The 14,607-nt window shown below is 39.5% G+C and overlaps 1 long non-coding RNA gene across 1 annotated transcript in view; it reads right to left on the reverse strand.

Annotated features, from left to right (window-relative positions):
• Nucleotides 1–10,058, reverse strand: part of LOC102158325 — a 132,289-nt gene extending 122,231 nt beyond the window's left edge. The window contains exon 1 of the long non-coding RNA XR_002338130.1: nt 9,966–10,058. This is a non-coding gene — a long non-coding RNA (uncharacterized LOC102158325). The remainder of the gene's footprint in view (nt 1–9,965) is intronic.

Here is a 14,607-nt window from a genome sequence, read left to right on the forward strand (position 1 = left end):
AATTCCTTCCTCTGCCTCAATTGCTCATACTCCTAGTCAGCACTTCAAAAGCTCCTTCTTGCCATTCAAATATTTGCTTAAGTGTCTCCTCCTCAAAGATGCCTTCCCTGACCATTGAAAATAAAGAAGACATCAAGAACATCTTTGTATCTCCTTATTTTAACTTGTTGCAGATCCCTCGTTACTATCTGATAATTTTCATTATTTGTCAGGGGCTTATCTTCTGTCCTTCCTACCTGAGGGTACCTTATAAGAAAATGGAGACCTTGCCTGTCTCTGTCCCCACTGAAGACCCAGTAGGGCCCTGCAGAAAAGAGGAGCTCAGCAAAAATTTGTTTAATGAGTACATGAGTGGCAGTCTCTAAAAACAGAACAATTGGAAATGAATCCAAATAGGAACCATGTGGTTTTGGGTTCGATCCCTGGCCTTGCTCAGTGGGTTAAGGATCCGGCATTGCTGTGAGCCATGATGTAGGTTGCAGACGCAGCTTGGATCCAACATTGCTGTGGCTCTGGCGAAGGCCAGCAGCTGTAGCTCCGATTCGACCCCTAGCCTGGGAACCTCCATATGCTGCACGTGCAGCCCTAAAAAGACAAAAAAAAAAAAAAAAAAAAAAAAAAAAAAAAGGACAATTAAGTCTAAAGCTAGACCTATTTGATAAAGGAAGAGATGTATTAAGTCTGAAGCCTGACATACTCTGGGCTCTATGTTAGCCACTTTTATGTATTTTATCTTATTTTATATAATCCCCATCTCTCTGCAGTAGATTACATGATGATAATCTCAAACATTCAAGTCAATGAAACAAAAATTCAAGGAAGTTAAGTAACTTTCCCAAGTTCTAACTTCTTTTTTTTTTTTTTTTTGTCTTTTTTTGTTGTTGTTGTTGTTGTTGTTGTTGTTGTTGTTGCTATTTCTTGGGCCGCTCCCGCGGCATATGGAGGTTCCCAGGCTAGGGGTTGAATCGGAGCTGTAGCCACCAGCCTACGCCAGAGCCACAGCAACGCAGGATCCGAGCCGCGTCTGCAACCTACACCACAGCTCACGGCAACGCCGGATCGTTAACCCACTGAGCAAGGGCAGGGATCGAACCCGCAACCTCATGGTTCCCAGTCGGATTCGCCAACCACTGCGCCACGACGGGAACTCCCCAAGTTCTAACTTCTAATAAATGAAAAGATAGGTCTGACCATAGAACCCAGCCATGTCCTAAAACCATGCTGATGTGCTATCATATTATAGTCCTCATTGATTTCTCTTTTATACAAGCAGTGGGAAATAGGCGTTCATGATCAAAATAATTTTTCCTTACCCTATACTAGCAAAATTGCCCAGCTTCCACTTATATTTCATACAAAGAACTACCAATTCTCTGCTCTTCAGACTAATCAAGGAGAAAAGAGATTTGCATGGTAATAAATTTAATAACGAAAATATATTTCATATTTGTCTTTGGAAAAGGACAAGTATATACTTGGCTCAATGGGCTAAGCTGTCCTTTGGCTTGAAGCTTGCAAATGGGCAGCCTGGATTCCCCCTCTTTCTCTTTCTCATTAATGTTGCTCTTGGAGTTTTTTTTTAATTTTTAATTTTAATTTTATTTTTGCTCTTGGAGTTTATATCATAAATGTCTTCTGGGGAATATAAGCTGGGGACCATGAACAAGAAACTTAGTATCTCTGAACTTTAGCTTCTCCCTCAGCATTCACCCCAAGGACCCTCAACCTTTCGGGGGGACAACGAGGAAGAAAAAATACGTGTGGATCCCAGAGTTCCCCAAAGTAAAAAGATGGTCATTCTCTGTAGATGAATTCCATTTGCATCTCTGGAATGCAGAAACCACACCAGATTTTTACAAATAGAACCATTTTTATCTTCTGGCCCACTGCACATGAAAAGAGGGGATTACACCAGATGGCCTCCGAGACCCCTGCCAGCTCTAGCCTCCCAGGAATCGACAAGCAGAATGGAAAGAACACAGGCTTTGAAGTAAAACAGATCTAAATCATAACAGTGAATTTCTCTGAACCTCTATTATTGCGTAAAATTGACATAATAAATTTACATCTCCTCATGGCTGTAAAGACTCATGAGGTCTTAGTACAAGGACTAGCACATACATATTTTCAATGGTGATCATTTTGATTATTAGGGGTTGAATTGTGTCCCCCCCCCAAAAAAAAAAGACACACTAAAGTCCTAATCTTAAATACCTCAGAATATGACCTTATTAGGAGATAGGGTATTTTCAGAGATAATCATGTTAAAATGAGGTCATTAGGGTGGCCCTAATCCAATATGCCTGGTGTCCTTATAAAAAGAAAAAATTTGGACCCAGAGATAAACATGTGCACAGGGAGAATGTCTGTGAAGATGAAAGCCAAGACTAAGGCGATGCGGCTATAAGCCAAGGAACACCACAGGCTACCAGCAGAGCCCCAGAAGCTACACGAGGCCTGGAACAGATTCTCCCTCAAGGCCCTCTGAAGGAACCAACCCTGCCAACTGGCTCTTGGAATTCTGGCCTCCAGAACTGAGACAATAAAGGTCTGCTGTTTAAGACACCCAGTTTGTGGCACTTTGTTAGAGTAGCTCAAGGAAATGAAGACCTGATTCTGAGAGGCTAATTTTTCCTGGTGTATCCAAAAATTTTTTTCTACCTAGAAGTCAATGTTTTGTTGTGTTGTGTTTGTTTGTTTTTGGCACATGGCACATATAAGCTATTATTGCTGTTGTTATGTATGTGGTCTCTCCCCATCCCCCATATTCCTTCCATCCTTGTAGAAGTCAATGTTTTTCAAACTTTGTTTTTTTGCTTTTTAGGGCCACACCCACAACATATGGAACTTCCCAGGCTAGGGATCGAATCAGAGGTCTAGCCACTGGCCTATGCCACAGTCACAGCAATGCCAGATCCGAGCTGCATCTGCATCCTACACCACAGCTCACGGCAACGCCGGATCCTTAACCCAATGAGCGAGGCCAGGGATCGAACCCACAACCTCAAGGTTACTAGTCGGATTCATTTCCACTAAGCAACTACGGGAACTCTTAATTTTTTTTTTCCAAACATTTTTTGACAGCAAGCTCAGTTAGCAAAGCATTTTATAGTCATAAGTAATATAAAATGATGTTAGCTGTTATTACCTAAATTGCACTCTGATATATGCTATTTTCAATCTGGCGGTGACCCACCAGATTAATTTCACAACCCTCAAGGGGTAGTAACCCTGCTTGAGAAACACTGGGCTAGACCACAAACTCCTTTAGAGCAGGGACACGTGTCTCTTCTCATGCCCCGCAGCCCAATGCTGGACTTGTATTCATCAAATAAATCCTTGATGACTGACACTTAAGGCCAGGATATACTGGATTCAATTTTAATGCCATTACTTTGGGCTTTGTTAATATACCTGTGCCAAAATACCTGATGCCAATTTTAAAATAGTTGTTTCCTAAACAGAAATAGACTCACAGACATAGAAAACGAACTTATGGTTACCAAAGAGGAAAGGTGAAGAAGGATAAATTAGGAGTTTGCAGGTAACAGATACACACTACTATACATAAAATAGATAATCAACAAGGACCTACTGTATGGCACAGGGAACTTTAGCCAATATTTTGTAATAAACCATAATGGAAAAGAATCTGAAAAAGAATATGCATATATATGTATGTATAAATGAATCATTTTGCTGTACACTTGAAACTAACACAACATTGTAAATCACCTTATTTACTCCAATAAAAAAAACAGTTATTTCCTGGTACTACTAAGAAAGTATGTGCCAATGACTGGTAGACATTCTTAGATCAAATCATATTATTATAAAAATATATCCTAGTTGTTTCTTTGATACAAGATTAGTCCTCTCCTGGATGGTATTAGCTCTGCCCAAGGGCACTGACATTCCACATGCTGCTAATCACCCCCCAAAATTAGTGTATGTGAGTCAAGTGTCCTTATAGTAAGATAGCTTGTATGTTTTTCATCAGATGATATATATGAATTGGGGAAGGAAAGGAATCTGTCTTAATATTTCATACCACTTTATTATATTTTAAAAGGAAATACCTCAAATAAAAATGAGATAATAAGTAAGTGATAAACACTTCTCACTGGTGAAATAAGATATAGTCAAATGATGTATTATACTTTTGAGAATGTCTGTGAATTTATCAGTTATCTATCCTTGATTTTTATCCTTGATAAAAACTCAAAAATAAATATAATCCGATATTAAAACAACAAATAGTGATTCAGCACCTACAATAAGCAAAGAACTATGATTAATATAGAATTATATAACACGTGATATCTTCCCTCTAGGACTGGTGTAAAATCTAATGGAACTGAAAAGATACAGAGGTTCTAGACTAGGTGCAAGGCGACTACAGTGCACCTAAGACTCCCCACTTCCATCGATTTCCAAAATCATCTCCACCAACCATCACCACCAAATTAGTTCCCAAGGAAGTAAGTGGTACAAGCAGAGATAAAACTTGCAATGTGGAGTTCCCGTTATGGCTCAGTGGAAACGAATCTGACTAGCATCCAGGAGGACGCAGGTTTGACCCCTGCCCTTGCTCAGTGGGTTAAGGATCCAGCATTGCCATTAGCTGTGGTATAGGTCACAGATGCATTGCTGTGGCTGTGGTGTAGGCCAGAAGCTACAGCTCCAATTCGACCCCTAGCCTGGGAACCTCCATACGCCGAGGGTGTGGCCCTAAAAAGACAAAAAATTAAAAAAAAAAAAATTTGCAGTGGATTAAAAACTAGGGCTGGATTATGGAGTACAGTCTGGAGGTTCCTTAAAAAACTAAAAATAGAGTTAACATATGATCCAGCAATCCCACTCCTGGCCATATATCAGGAAAAAACTCTAATTTGAAAACATACATGTGCTCCGATGTTCTTAGCAGCACTATTTACAATAGCCAAGACATGGAAGCAGCCTAAGTGACGATGGACAAATAAAGGGATAAAGTAGAAGATACATATATATATATATATATATATATATATATATAGAGAGAGAGAGAGAGAGAGACGAATATATGTGACATATATGAATATATATAGGAATATTACTCAGCCATAAAAAGAATGAAATAATGCCATTTGCAGAAACATAGTTGGACCTAGAGATCATCATACTAAGTGAAGTAAGCTAGAAAGAGAAAGACAAATATCATATGATATCATTTATATGTGGAATCTAAAAAAGTGATACAAATGAACTTATTCACCAAACAGAAACAGACTCATAGATACAGGAAAAAAAGTTATGATTACCAAAAGGGAAAGAGTGGAGCAGGGATAAGTTAGGAGTTTGGGATTAACAGATAAGCATTACTTTATATAAAATAGACAAACAACAAGGTCCTACTGCATAGCAAAGGGAACTATATTTAATATCCTATAACATATGTATAACTGAATCACTTTTCTGTACACTAGAAACTAATACAACATAGCAAAACCACCATACTTCAAAAAAAAAAAAAAAAAAAACTAGGACTGGGAATTATTCAAGTGCCAAAAAAGTTGATCACTCCCCACTCCAACACTGTCCCAGTAGGTTTCATCAGTTTCTGCCTCAAGATAATACGAGAAAAAGAATATACATATACATATGACTGGGTCAGTTTGCTGTACATCAGAAATGGACACAACACTGTAAATCAACTATACTTTTAATAAAAAAATTTTTTTTTTCCTGGTGTTAGCAACCACACCAAAAAAAAAGAAAAGAAAAATTCAAACTCCTTTCCTTCCCTCATCCCCAAGGGCAAACATGAGAACTTCAGTTCTTCACTTCAAGGCCCTCACAATATGATCAGCTGGACATATAATTTGAAAACTTACAAAAGTAAGATATTTTAACTGTATACTTCTACTTTGACTTCTCTCCATAGTATTTCCCTTAATGTATCTTTCTAGTCTCTTTGAAATAGTGATTGGAGACAATGAAGGCCAAAAAATGTAAGAAAAATCCTAAAAGTATGTCAAGAATACAGCAACTGCTATGTACAGGAGTAGCAAATGCAGTTAGCTTCCTGGCAAGAGATCTTAGAAAATCCCCTTGCCTCTGCCCCACCCCCTCCCCAAACACAGGTCCTTTCTGGAAGAAGGGTGTATCCTAAAGTGAAACCTATCTCTTTTGCAATTGCTAAAGGATGTAGGGAAGACAGATAGGAGAAGAAGGGATACAAGTACAAAGAGGACTTAAAAAGAATAGTGACAAAACCAATGCCATTTATAGCAACATGGATGCACCTAGAGATTATCATACTGAGTAAAGTAAGTCAGACTAAGGCAAATACTACGTGATATCGCTTACATGTGTAATTTAGAATATTATACAAACAGACTTATCTAAGAAATAGAAACAGATTCACATAGAGAACAAACTTGTGGTTGCCAAGGGGGACAGAAGTGGGGGGAGGGATGGATTGGGAGTTGAGGTTAGCGGATACAAACTATTACATCAGGATGGATAAGCAAACAAGGTCCTACTGTATAGCACAGAGAATTATATCCAAAATTCTGTGACAAATCATAATGGAAAAGAATATGAACACACTGTATGTATAATACATATCTGTATAACTGAGACATGTTGTAACAGGAGAAATTAAGTACCCAACATTGTAAATCCACTATACTTGAACTAAATAAAAATCTTTTAAAAGAGTAGTGAAATAGTAAGAGGCCAAAATACCCCAAAACACACCAGGACAAATGCTCTCCCTAAAGGGAATATCTATAAATAGCTAGGCCAGGAAAGTGCAACTCATTCTTTATTTAAAAACTAGTAAAAAATTGGTACAACCTCAATACAATAATACTATAAGAAAAAATGAGTGGCAAAACACTCAGACAAAAGCACTGCCAGGGAAAGATTGTCACAGAATAGAAGAAAATAGTGACCAAGTATTTTTGCCACAACTTTTTAAAAGCTATTTCTCTCTCAAAGATAAGCACACAAATCAGAAGTGCAGAAACTCAGAGAACAGGCTGTGAGAAGAAAAATAGAGGAAATGATGAGGAAAAGGAATGAGATGGATTAAATATTGTGTGAACTCAAGGGAAAAGTTGAAAGAAAAATGGTATGATATGAAAAAGAACTAAATTAAAATGAAAGCAAGAGAGAATAAATATTTTGGGGGGAACAGCAATTAATATCAATTATAGATATCAGAAAAGCAATCAAAATAAAAAATAAAGAGTTTAAAAAGAAAAAGGAGAAATTGAGAGAAAAAAGAAAAAACAGACAAATGTTTCTACCATAAATATACTATCAGCCCTCCATATCCTTGGGATGTAGAGTCAACCTGCATCCATGGATTCAACCAACTATGGGTTAAAAATATTAGGGGAAAAAAATCTGGAAAGTTTCAAAAAGCACAACTTGAATTTGCTATAACCCAGCAACTATCTACATGGCATTTACATTATATTAGGTATGACAAGTAATCTGAAGATGATTTCATGTATACGGGAGGCTGTGTGGTTTATAAATACTATACCATTTTATATGAGACTTAAGCATCCAGGAATTTAGGTATCTGCAGGGTTCCTGGAACCAATCCCCCAGTGGATACTGAGAGGTGACTGTAATTATTGTTTTCAAAGAACATTAGATTAGAACAAATTTTTTAAATTATAATTCAAGAAAATTTCTGGGAAAGAAAAAAGGAGTTAAATGTACACATTGAAATGGCACACCATGTGCCTGAGAAAATTCACCCAGAGCAATTAGGACTAAGACAAATCCTAGCAAAATTATCAGAATTTAAACATTAAAAGAAATCATTTCATTTGTCAGGCAAACTGACCAAGACACTTATAAGAGAAACAACTAGCCTCAGATCACACTTTTCCACATTATCCAAAGCCAAAGGCAGCAGAGCAAATTCCAGAAGACTCTACTGGAGAAAAGTGTGAACCAAGGATTTTACAGCCAACCAAACTATCCTTCTGAATAAAGGCTACTGAAAAACTGTGTTGCATGAGTAACTCAGGGGATATTTTTCTCATGAGCCCTTCTTGAGGAAACATCTAGACAACAAATTCCAGCCAACTGAGATGATGGGAAAACCATGGCAAAATGAGTGACAGTATACATTAAATGAATTTAACTGTAGAATAGGGACATAAGATTATAAATATCAAATAGGTATATACCTTGTACCAAGCAATTGCCTTCATATTTGTATTTCCTAAAGAAACATGTGCATGCAAGAAATTATCTCCAAGAATTTTATTGCCACATCATTTATTTATTTATTTTTATTTTTATGGCCACATCAGTGGCATACAGAAGTTCCCAGGAGGGGTGGAACTGGAGTTGCAGTTGCAGACCTACACCACAGCTTTCAGCAATGCTGGATCCTTAACCCACTGAGTGAGGCCAGTAATCGAACCTGCATCCTCACAGAGACTACATCAGGTTCTTAATCTGCTGAGCCACAGAGGGAACTCCTATTTTTTTTAAATGAAACAAAATGAAGCCAAAAACAAAAATTTAAACAACCTAACTGCTGGTGAAAATCTTAGTGCATACAAAACAGTACTATACAGTGCTTATGGATAAATATAGTTTAAAATGAGGACTGGCTACATAATTTACAGAGCTTAGTGGAAAACGACGATGTAGGTCTGTAATATAATATTTCACAAGTGCTGTCTTGACCTCATTTTGAATTCCTGGTGGAAATCCTCAATTTCCCTTCACCAGCAGTTTGCTAACCCCTCACTCCAACCACTTCCTTTGTCAGACTCTCTGGACCGCTATGCACATACCCAACCACCTCCCTTATCAGAGACCTCACACCTAAGGCCAAGTACCAGACCACTAGAGACAGCCCCTTCTGCCTCACTCTACAGAGCCTGCAAAATTATTCAAACTGGCCAGTTCACAGGGTCCCCAGGAAACCTAGCTCACCCCATCACTACCCTGCCTTACATAAGCTATTACATTAAACAGCTCCAGTTTGCTCTTACCCTATTAGAGGCAATCCCTTGTATGGCACCAAGTGGCTTTCTTCTCCCATTTGCAGCTCTAAGAAAGAGTTCTGCCTTTTATCTACCTGAGTGTTAGCATATTGTATCCCACCATCAAAAGAATCTTTAAATATTACAAAACAGGGAACACTGCCTTGATCAAGAATAAGAGCATTAAGAGTTTTCTTGTGGTGCGGTGGTTTAAAGAACTGGCCTTGTCACTGCAGTGGTTTGGGACTCTACTGGGGCACAGGTTCAATCCCTGGCCCAGGAACTTTCACATGTTGTGGGCACAGGCAAAAAGAAAAAGAAAAAAAGAGCATTGAACTAAGCACAGGACCTTCCAAACACTGCCCCTGTACATACTGGTAAAGCAGCCCTGGTTAAAACTTTAAAGCACACGTGGCTCAGAAACACTGAACTCAGAACAGTACTGCCTTATAGAGAAGGAAGGAGAATTACACAAGCAAAGAGGACTCTATCTAGGATCTCTAATTTTGTTCAAAGAAAAAATCTTAAGGGAAAAAACAACACACCAAGAAAGTGGGAAGATACATTACCACAATACAAAGTATAAAGGGGGATGAAAAAATAAATTACAACCCCCCAAATTTAAAGAAAATACATTGACTTGTATATGCGCTTGTTTTTGAACCTTCCCCTTTTCTAGCATGAAAGGGAAATCAAGATTTGTGATTTCTCTTCATAACGTCCACCACTTCTTTTTTTAACATATTTTCCTTTTTTTTTCAAACATCAACATTAGCATCTGAAGACTCCGGAACACTCATCAGTGTCAAGATAACTGAGAGAACAGCACAGGTGAGACTGCTCAGATTTAACAGCATGACTTCGTAGATTAACTGTCATCTGGCGTTTTTTAGTTTAGTTCTATTTCAAAATTCACTATTCTTTAGTAAATGCAAGGAAGGAGAACGTCAGAAATCTTACTTAATACTGCGGGTCACAAGCCTGAGGCACGACGCACGAAGGACCGCCTGGCAAATTGTAGCGGAGCGTCTCAGAAGCCAGGATCCCGTCAGCCCCCTGTGGCCCTCGCGAGATTTGGTTGCCTGGGGGTGGGGAAGTTGGCAGGCGGGCAGAACCTGTTCCGTTTTCCCCCTGTAGACCACGCCCTCCCCCCCGTCGGGAACCCCCACCCCCCAAGCCGAGCCGAGCCAAGCACTCGGTTGAGCTTCGCACACCTCGTCAAAGAGCTCCCTTGCCATCTTTGGCCTCCTCATGGTTGTAGGCAAGTGGGAACAGTGACAGGAGACTGAAAAGGGGGCAAAAGTGAGGTCTGGTATTTCTGCCTCTGGTCTCCCAACCCCAGTTTGCAGTGGACACTCCGAGTCCTCTGCCTGACGCTGAGGCTCCATAGCCCCCCTGACCCTGCCTTTTTGGTCCTGTCGTGTGCATGGGCTCCCCACATTTGCTAGCCTCGAGATGCTGACTCTCCCCGAATCCTGCTCACACTTTTATCAGGCTCTTCTCAAATCACACAATTTGAAGGTGCCTTTGATGTCCAGCTGAGACAGAGAGGATGAGAGGACATTTCGTACAGTATCAAAATGAGTGAGTGCCCCATGGGTGGGTGACTCAGCCACACAGCCCTCCTCTCCACCACTGTCAGTGTTGCTATTTTATTGGGAAAAAAATAGAATTAAGTAAATGTTATGCGGTTAAATACAGTAACTTATAAGCACCATAATTGTAATTATTCCTGGCTTCTGAAACAACTTTATATTTTGCAGGGTGCTTTAAATCAATTGATCATTTACACCCCGCCCCCCAAACATGCAAGCTTAAGATAGAGATTAGTCACTTTAAAGAGATGAAGAAACAGAGCCCGAGGCCAAAACTAAATGACTTGGAATACAAGTGTCTCAGAACAGGCTGGAACCCCATTTAGGGATGTAAACTCACTGCATGGATTCTAAGTGGTTTCAATGACATTTACTTCTCACTGGAACTACTACCTACAAGCATTAATATGCCTGATTTAACACCTTTGTTAGCTCACTACCATAAATAAGAGCTTTCACCTCCTGACAACCTGTGTTGCAAAAGGAGAGGTGAATTGAAATTAATAAGAGCCCCCCCCCCCCGGGGGGGGAAAAAGTTGGCTGCCAGAGGAACTCCAAGCTAAGCATTCAGAGTCAAGGGGAGACTTACTTCCAAAAGGAAATCAGTCGCAGAATTTTTCATCCTCTTCCTTTGCAAACCAAACCGGGAGTGCCCCCCTGTGTATAAAGTGGAAATAAATCCCTATGGTTGCCATTATTACCAAGATAAGTTTATGTGTGAGTGTTTATTCTTCTCACACAATTATGTAATGTGTTTAACAAATATGTTTAACAAATTCTCATATTGTTGGCATCATTATTTACAATTCAAGCTGTGTATAAACAATAGGCAGAGTTCGGGGAATTTCAGAAATGGGAACAAGTCCAAAACATAAGCTTCTTTTTATTCTAAATTAAAATTATAGGCCCAAATGTCTAAATGATAGTCACATCATGTAAACAATTATCATTTGAGATTAAAAATTGTTAACAGGCTATTCAAACACTTGAAAACATATTATGACAAAGTTTACAAACCCTCATCAGGGATGTCAAAGATTTTCCTCTTGTCAGGGCTTTTACCTAATAATTTGCCTGGAATAATTCCCTTTGGCAGGACTCCTGGTTTTTTGGGTTTTTTGTTGTTGTTGTTATTTTTCCCACGAGCCTTATCAAGTTCCCATATTCAGAGGGCTTGTCAGACAAACCTAGTTCATCAACCTGCAAAGGACTCCATTTGTCTATCATAAAGATTTAATCAAGGATAGGCTATTAAGCAGAACTTCCAAAGCAGATTCCTAATAAATGTTCAGGTTATTAAAATAATTTATCTATTTACCTCTGTGGAAATCATTCATCAGCCAGTTCTAAAATTGCAACTTTGAAAGACTAGGAGTACCAGTCATAGAATTTGTTTTCCAGTAGAAATATTGATAATGAGTCCAATTTTTAATAGTTCGAGAGCCATTAGATTTAATTTTGGAGAGTAAATTGTCTGACTTTGTGCAGAGGATTTACTTTAAGTTACTTTTGGAGGCCTACATTCTCATCTATTTGTTGTGTTCTAGTGTCCTCCAATGGATATTCTCGATAGTACTGGTATTACAGAATCTATTTGGATCTGAGGATCACCAGGAGGCTGGATGGTACACGAGCCTTGTTAGCCCCCCCAAACCCTAAAAGAAACCCAGTTCTCCCAACTGAGCTGAAATTTTCTGTTGGAAAGTATTAAAAAAGAGTATGATTTTATTTTTATTATGTCATTTTAGGGCCACACCTGCAGCATATGGAGGTTCCCAGGCTAGGGGTCTAATCAGGGCTGTAGCCGCTGGCCTACACCACAGCCAGCCACAGCAATGCCAGATCTGAGCCACGTCTGCAACCTACACCACAGCCCACAGCAATGCCGGATCCTTAACCCACTGAGCAAGGCCAGGGATCGAAGCCTCACCCTCATGGTTCCTAGTTGGATTTGTTTCCACTGAGCCGCAATGGGAACTCAAAAAAAGAGTGTGATTTTAGAGATATGTGGTACGGAGATGTTCCCATTGTGGCTCAGCGAGTTGCAAACCTAACTCGTATCCTTGAGAATTGCAGCCACGTTGCTGTGGCTGTGGCGTAGGCCAGCAGCTGCAGCTCTGGTCCAGCCCTGATCCAGCCCCTAGCCTAGGAACTTCCAATATGCTGCAGGCGCAACCCTAAAAAGAAAAAAGAAAAATTAAAAAACAGTGCTTTTGTAATTTCAAGGCCACAATTAGGATGTAGTTTCAAGAGATAGCCCAAGTAATTATGATAAAACCCAGGGTTATTCTTGTAAATTGTGTCCATGGGTATTTAATAACTCTATGCCCCCAATTTTATGGTTATTTCCATTTAAATAACTCCTCCTATTCCCACAACAGGTGTTGAATCTTATATTAGATCAAGTGTCCCAATTTTGTCTCTCTTTTTTTTTTCTGGCTGCTGCATGCGGCAGCTCAAGATGGAATCTCAGTTGCCAGACTAGGGTTCTAACTCAGACCACAGTGGTGAAAGTTCTGTGTCCTAACCACTAAACCACCAGGGAACTCCCAAGCATCCCAGTTTTGATCCAGAAAATATTGTGACTCAAACTGTAGGTGGCTGGAATTCCTTGGTGGCTCAGCAGTTTAAGGAACTGGTATTGTCACTGCTGTGACACAGTTTTGATCCCTGGCCCAGGAACTTCCACATGCTGCAGCTGCAGGGAAAAAAAAGAAAAAACAAAACAAAACAAACAAACAAAAAAACCAGTGGGTGGAATGGGGGGGTACATGAAGAACTCGGGTCTACTGAATAAATGCAAATAGCTCCTGGAAAAAATATTAATATGGACCTCACTCTGCCTTCCTACAGAGATAGAGGACAGCTAATGTATGATGCTTTCTGATATCTCACCAGTGTATGTATTTCCCTAATTTAATTACTAGAGCCTTAACACAGCCCTATATCACTATAACTACCTGCAGGGACAGTAGTAAAAGTGTGATTCTCTCATTTACCCATCCATTCCATCCAGGGGCATTCCAAAGACCTGCTCTTGTGCCTCCAAAAATAGGAAGTCTGGAAAGTTTCTGAGCCTTGGATGGCAGTCAGATATTTTAATAAAATAATGAATCATAGTTCTCAAGGAACTCCAACAATTAGATGTTAATTTCACATTATGATGACTGTATCCTGAGTTGAAATAAAATAAACAACTGCGGCACATCTTAAAAGCAAGCAAGGAATAACTCTGTAAGTTGAATGCAAATGTGAAAGTGTACAGATTTGCATGTATCTTCCCATGGGGACCTGATTGTAGTTCTTAATACAGGGGGACTCCGAGTCCCACTGAGCTGTCCTATCAAGAAGATGACAGCCCCTCATCACTCCCTTCAGCCATGTTTATTGACAGCCATAAGTATAGAGCACAGAAGAGCATGTGAAGATACATTCATGCAAGGGTGCCCTTGTGTGTGAATATGAATATGTAAATGGCTATATCAGTAACTACCTAAGACCAAAACCTAGCACCCTCTGAAAGAAAATCCACCAAGTTTTTGGGAATCTATGTGAGACAATTAGCAGAAATAGAAGACTAATGTATCTCCTAAGTGCACTGTACCAAGGTCTGCAATTGTACATTTTTTATCACCAAGATGGCTAAGGTGCTCCTCCTTCTGTGGTGTAGAACCCAGTACAAGTCCAAAGCAGCTAATATGCAGAATTTCTCTTGCCTTAGGTGGTTTAGAGGCAGGGCATTTGGGCTCCCACAAAGTCTGATGTAACTCTCACTCACTCAGGCATTAGCACTGGCAACCATTCTCTTCTGGAAAGACTGTCAATGTGCAGAAACTTATAACTTTTAGAGAGTATAGCTGATCCTTTTGCTAATCATCCCAACAACATGGGCTTCCTTCAGATAAATAAACCTTGCTTCACTTATTGGTGAGCTGTCTCCGTTTCTCCATCAGTCTGAATCTGGTATATTCATTCAACAAGGCAATGAACACACAGTAATTTATAGA

The sequence above is a fragment of the Sus scrofa genome, chromosome 13 (genome assembly GCF_000003025.6).
Source record: "Sus scrofa isolate TJ Tabasco breed Duroc chromosome 13, Sscrofa11.1, whole genome shotgun sequence".
Lineage (NCBI taxonomy): Eukaryota > Metazoa > Chordata > Mammalia > Artiodactyla > Suidae > Sus > Sus scrofa.